Consider the following 7018-nt stretch of genomic DNA (forward strand, 5'->3'; position numbering starts at 1 on the left):
GGGCATCTTCAGCGTTCATATACTTCGTGGCGCGGTAAAGCACTTCCGACATGGTCTTAGGGTCGTTTTTGTATAGGGAAAACAAAAACTTTCCCTTCTTCAAGCCATTCGTGAATGCCGCAACAAGGATCTTATCGTCGGCTTCATCGACTGAGAGTGCCTCTTTGTTGAAGCGGGAGATGTAAGCCCTTAAAGTTTCATCTTCTCGCTGTTTCATGCTCATCAAGCACGCTGTAGACTTCTTGTATCGATGGCCTCCAATGAAGTGTGCGGTAAACTGAGCGCTGAGCTCTTTGAAGGTGCCGATGGAGTTTGGTGCCAGTCGGCTGAACCAAATTCTCGCTGCGCCCTTCAGTGTTGTAGGGAAGGCCCTACACATGATGGCGTCCGCTACTCCTTGAAGGTGCATTAGGGTCTTGAAGGTCTCCAGGTGGTCCAGCGGGTCCTTGACCCCGTCATAACTGTCTATCTGTGGCATGCGGAATTTGCTTGGTAAAGGGTAGGAGTTGACGGTGGCGGTGAACGGCGAGTCAGTTCGGTTGACAAGGTCGTCCAGGTCGCTTGATACTCGTCCCTTGAGAGCATTCATCATGACCTCCATTTGTTCCTTCATGGCCTGCATCTCCGCGATAACAAGTGGCGGAGCAATCTCTGCGAGGGAGGGGATGCTCGTGTTCTGCCGTTCTGGTTTGCTCGGGGCGTTGCTGGCCTGGGGGCCTTCCTGATTTCTCCTGTCGGCGCTAGTTCCCTCTTGATCTGCTCCTTGGTTGTTGGGGGCTGCATTCTTCTGTCTCAGTTGCTCTTCTAGGTCGTGATTTTGTTTGGTGAGGCGCTTTACGGCAGCGGCGAGTGTCCTCACCTGTCTTTCAAGAGCAGTCGTAGGGGCTTCTTCTTCTTGAGCGTCGTTGGTAGTCGCCATTGAGCGAGTGAGTACCATGTAACTCTTTTGTCTAGGAAGCGAGAACGTGCTACGCTTCCCACAGACGGCGCCAACTGATGATGCCGAAAATAGTATCACCAGTGAGTCACACGTTCCTCGTACGATCAAACGGCACCTGCACAACGAAAAGGAAGAACCTAGCAGAGAGTACCGGTGTGGTACCGGCCAAACACCCTCCGAAGGTCAAGTTAGAACTATTCTCACTGCTCTAGAGTGCTAGAGAGGGTAAATTATGCGTACCTTAGTTTGTGAGGATGCTTGGGCTTTTATACTAGTAGAAGGTTGACCTCTTTACCTTGGAGTAGAAGTCCTTTCCTTATAGGAGTCCTTTTGAGCGTATTTTACGGGATCTTTTCCTTATGGGGATCCTTTAAATATTATCTAGCGTGGAAAGCAAGTAAACTTGTGCCCGGTCCGTCAGCCTCAATTTTCCTCCGTCACCTTTGTTATACCGTCAGCATTTGAGTCGTCAACCACGGAGTCAGCTGATACTATGACCGTCAGCATAAGCACCGTCTGCTACGCCCAAAGAAAAAGTATTAAACCGTCGGCTTTATGTCCGTGTGGTTTAAGCTCTCCTTTTATCCTCATCAATATAGATACTACATACCCCTTGGATTCTCTTGCCAGTGACAGGGCACTTGGGTCCACTTGCCCTCTTCTTAGTGGTCTGATACACCAACTTCCCAGCTTAAAAATCCACACAAAAATACAACCTATATCAAAAATACAAACTTAGACCTTAAAAATCCACAAACAAACACAAACCTTTATCAAAATAATCAAACTAAAACACCATTTTCTAAACAAAAACAAAAAGCCAATATAAAAATTTGAGATTTTTAAGCAAAATTCAATGGTTTTTACCAGGCGTTTTGACGACCCCTAATAAGTGCACTACAAACTAGTAAGTTCGTTTTTCACCTTGATGATGTTTCCACCCTTAGTTTTTCTGATGAATTAGTGATACTATTGATCAATAAATCAAACTAGAAATATAAACACCAATTCTCAGTAAGGGAAACCTGATACTCCAACAGCACAGGGTTAGAAAATAAAGAAAGAAATGTTCCACTTACTACATAAGACCCTATAGCAATGTGAATTGGTCACTGCTTTGCAACTACCTGCACACAACCTCACATAATCTTTGATCTGTTGCATTAAAGCCTCCTCTAACAAGATTCTTCCATTAAACACTGTAGCATTTCTCTAAATCCAAACATGATACATTGATGCAGCCCAATCTAGTTTACAAAGAGAGATTTGAACCCTCTTTTCTGCTGTTTAGTTATGGGGAGTTATTAAGAACTTCAGCCCAGGTGAACGTAACTTGGTTCACACCACACAAACGCAGTAGCTAAGACCAAATTTTGCATGCAAATGAACCTTCAAATAGCAAATGGTCACAGCTCTCCAACATGTATCTGCAATACACACATAGCATATCTCCATCATAACCCTTTTTGGCAAGCCTTTCCGACTTGAAAATCTGATGATGTCTAGTGATGTGCAAATCTACTTCAGATGGAGTGTAAAGTGACAATGGAGTAAAGTGGTGTCTCATATGCATAAATCCACTTGATACAGACAGAGTGAATTAATTGGTTAGTATTATTGTCACTAATAGCCCTCTTAAAATTATAGGTGATTGAATCTGCTATTACATCAAAAAAGGCATGCTTAGTGTCTTTCTACCAAGAAAGCACGGACGCGGCTGGGAGGGTGCCGCACCTAAGTCCGACGCGGCCCTATGTGGAACCCGGCGTCCGACGCGGTTGCTTGCGCGTCGGTGCCGCGTCTAAGCCTTTTTTTTTCCTTAGATTCGCGTCGACTTAGCTCGATTCACGCCGAAGCAACTCGATTTGTACCGAATCAGCTTTGATTAGCGCCGAACCGAGCTGATTCGGCCAAAATTGGGCTATATCCGCCATATCGGGTCATATCGACCGGCCACCGAAACAGCCAATACGACCGAAATAGGCCGAAATCAGCCTTGAATCTAGCCGGAACAGCCAAAATTCTCACCTCAGAGGCATAGTAATGTGTTTCTTGCCTTCTTCTTTCTTTGTTTTGTGAATCAAGCATAGTAATGTGTTTTTTAAGAATATTTTAATAGTAAAGATATATAGAAAATATAAATAAAAATATTTTTAATAATTTATTAATTTTCGAGTCCCACTGCACCCGCACCCTACTTTTTCAAAAATTGCCGAGTCTTGCACCCGCACCCGCACCCGCACCCGAGTCCCGAAACACACCCGTGCTTCATAGCTTTCTACCCTATTAATTATTTTATTTTGGGCTAGTGGTGAAAAGTGTAATCACTTGTCTTTCTGCCCTACTATTTACCATGATATTTTACATTCTTTTAAGGGGATTGAATCTGCTATTACATCAAAAAAGGCATGCTTAGTGTCCACTACAAAAGAATTTATTCTAAAACCATACACAGGACAATAATAATTCATAGTGGTGAGGTCATAGCTACTTTGATTCATCACAAATTTGGTCAAAAATAAAAAACTGACAAATTGAAAATTAGAACCACATTAAGCATGAAGCTCAGCTAAAGAACTTACCAAGTACTTGTAATTTGAACTCACAAATGTTCTAGCTTTCAATCCCACAGATAGTGAAATTTGAACTCTCCTTGACCATTCATTGAAATGAACTCCCAATGCACCTGTAATTGCATTGAAAGCACGCAACACACAAAACCACAAATTCAATTTTGACATAGCATTTCAAATTCAAGAACAAAAACAATAAAAGTTCAAAATCTTCCAAGTGAATAACAGAATATGGCCAAAATTCGAGTCTAAGAAAAAACAAACTGATCATAAATAAGTTTTTGAAACAACGAAATGGAGACAAATAGAAAAAATACCTAATCAGAGGGAGAATAATAGAAAATTTGAGTCGAGAATCTGTTTGGTTGCCTAGAAAATAATAGGAAAATCGACCGCCAAGACCTATGAGAGAGCAAGAGCAAGAGAGAGGGAGCGATTGAATTTTGTTTGGTTGCCTAGAAAATAACAAGAAAATTGACCGCCAAGATCTATGAGAGAATGAGAGTGAGAGCGAGATATAGAGCGACATAGAGGGAGTGATTGGATTCTGTTTGGTTGCCTAGAAAATAACTAGAAAATTGACTGCCAAGACCAATGAGAGAGAGAGAGAGAGAGAGAGAGAGAGAGAGAGAGAGTGAGTGAGTGAGAGCGAAAGAGAGGGAGAAATTGTGGGATAAAAATATTTAATAGTAAAATATCTATATAAGCTGCTTTTTTATTTTCAACATTTATAACCCGTTGATTAAAATATTTAATTTCTTTTTTTCAACATTCATCCAATTGTTGATATAAATTATCCCTATATACTCAGTTGGCATGTGAATTTCTCACCACTAATTTACCACTTATTTCAACAGTTATGCCAATTGTGTTCTATAAAAAAAAAAAAAAAAAAAAAAAAAAGTTAAGCCAATTGTGAAAATACATATGTGAATTTCTTACCACTTATTTCAACAGTTATGCCAACTGCGGAAATACATATGTGAATTTTCAACAATTGAGTGCAAATGTAGAAACTAAAAGCTTTTATCAACATTTTTTAATGACTGTGGATACAAATATGTTGAAAAAGCTCATGTTTGTTGTAGTGATGTACCCTGACATCATATTTTTGTTTGAAGAATCACACAAGAATTTGCACATGATGATGCCGTAAATATCACTAGTGAGCCACACGATTTTCGCATGCTCGTATCGATACCTGCACAGCAAAGAAAGAAGACCTAAGAGAGAGCACCAGTGTGGTGCCGGCCGAATACCCTCTGAAGGTCAAGTTAGAACTATTCTCACAACTCAAGAGTGTTAGAGAAGGGTAAATTATGTGTACCTTGATTTGTGAGGGTATTGGGGCTTTTATAGTAGTAGAAGGTTGACATCTCTTCCTTGGTGTAGAAGTCTTTTCCTTATAGAAATCCTCTTGAATAGTCCCAAACGTGATGGACAAGACATTTCCTTATAGAGAAGATCTTCATTAATGCGCATATCTTCCGGAATCCTCTTTGTGCGAGGATTCCATTTACCTTGGGATTCTATGGTGGCTAAGTGTGTGTCGCAAGTATTTCCCATTAGGGTTTCTAGCTGCCACGTGGGTGCTCGATCCATCCCTGTTGCATCTGTTTATGTTAGGACATATGTGTTTCACTTGTTAAGAACATATGTCATGATTTTATGTAATTGGCTTATCCTTTGACAAAACGCACTTTACTTGTATTTGGGTAGATTTAGGATGTTTTAAATACTTTAAGAAACCTTGTTTCAAGATCAAGTATTGAAACTTTCAAGTCTGTTCAAGAAAACAAGTTCAGAGTGCAAAATCATTAAAGCTCGACAATTGGCTCGACAATTGGCTCGACAGCTGCATCTATCAAGTTTAAGGAAGCTGTTCTTCATTCGGTGTGCTCGACACCTTCTTGACAGCTGCTCGACACCTACTATTTGTCGAGGTTTAAGATTTTCAGAATTTCAATATGATTTTCTTGGGATCCGTGAATGTGTCTTTGGACTTTCTTTTCTCCTAACCCTAGACATATAAAAGGATCAGTTTAAGGGCCGTCAAATAGTTCACAAGTTGCACAAGCTTTAAGCAAACTTTGTTCAAGCAAATTGTGACCGGAGACGAAGTTTTTTCCCTAGTTCATCTCTTTCTCTTGAAAAAGTTGCTGTGTATGTGCACCGTAGGGTTTTGTGACCAAGCATCTTCTTGATCTTCATCGTTTGGATGAACTGAAGAACTTTGCAACCAACAACCTTCTTAGTTGGTGATTGAAGTCGCGTACTGGGATCCGTGCAATTTGTTAGTCACGTACTGGGAGTCATGCATTTGAAAGGGGAACTGTCACTATAGAACAAGTTCAATTGGATATTGGGATAAGGGTTCAATTGTAGGTTGGTAAGGTACTTGGATTCCCTTACTTGTAATCACTTGTTGTGATAATAGTGGAGTTTCGGGAGTGGTGACCTGAAAATCACCTGGTGGGGTTTTTGCCGTTAAGTTTTTCCCCATTCGTAAACAAATCACCGTGTTATTTATTTTCCGCTGCATTATTAGTTTATTGGTGATTTGTTTGTGCTACCATGCGTTTGCATGATAAATTGATTAATTAATAACTTGGCTAATTAATTAAATAATTATTATCACAAGGGGTCATTTAGTTTATGGTCTATCAAGTGGTATCAGAGCAAGCACACTCTAATTATGGTTTAATCTTTGCTGTGTTGATCCATTGACCTCTGTTGTCATGACTGTAACCAGCTTGAAGAGATCTATGTTTTCAAATACATCTTGTTTTTCTAATCTCTTTTTGATTGAGTGTTTCAGAAAATACAAGTCTAAAAGTTATTTGAATTCTCTCATGATGACTATTGAAAAAGATCTCAGTTTGGCTAAGAAGAAACTAGACTATCTTAGAATGAAAATGTGCAAAGGAGTTCATCTGAGAAGAGTAAACATTAAAGGCTTAGCTCGAAAAAGGCAGATGAGATAAAGCAACATTCCCACTGATCTGTCATCTAAACATGAAGTGTGTTTTATGATGAAATTTGCATTTAAAGTTATGGACACATGTTTGTGGTACCTCAACAGCGGTTGCTCAAGACATATGACTGGAGACAGATCTCTCTTTAAGACCTTCAAGTCTAAAAAGGGTGGCAATATCACTTTCGGTGATGGGAGCAAATATCAAATTAAAGGAAAGTGAATTATTTCTCTACTTGGACTGCCAGACATTGCAAATGTCCTCTATGTAAAGGGTCTAAGGGTGAACCTATTAAGCATAAGTCAAATATGTGAACAAGACTTTATGGTGCTATTCTCAAAGGGAAAATGTCTTGTCATGGATGAGTCTGGAAAGAACCTCATAAGTGGTGTTTGCACTTTAGACAACTGTTATGGGTTGGTTCCTGAGGTTAATATTGTGTGCAACAGCATTCGTTTGACAAATGAAGATTTATGGCATCAACGAATGGGACATGCTAGTTACAAACATCTTTCTATTGTATCTAGGCA

Source organism: Quercus lobata, chromosome 5 (assembly GCF_001633185.2).
Source record: "Quercus lobata isolate SW786 chromosome 5, ValleyOak3.0 Primary Assembly, whole genome shotgun sequence".
Lineage (NCBI taxonomy): Eukaryota > Viridiplantae > Streptophyta > Magnoliopsida > Fagales > Fagaceae > Quercus > Quercus lobata.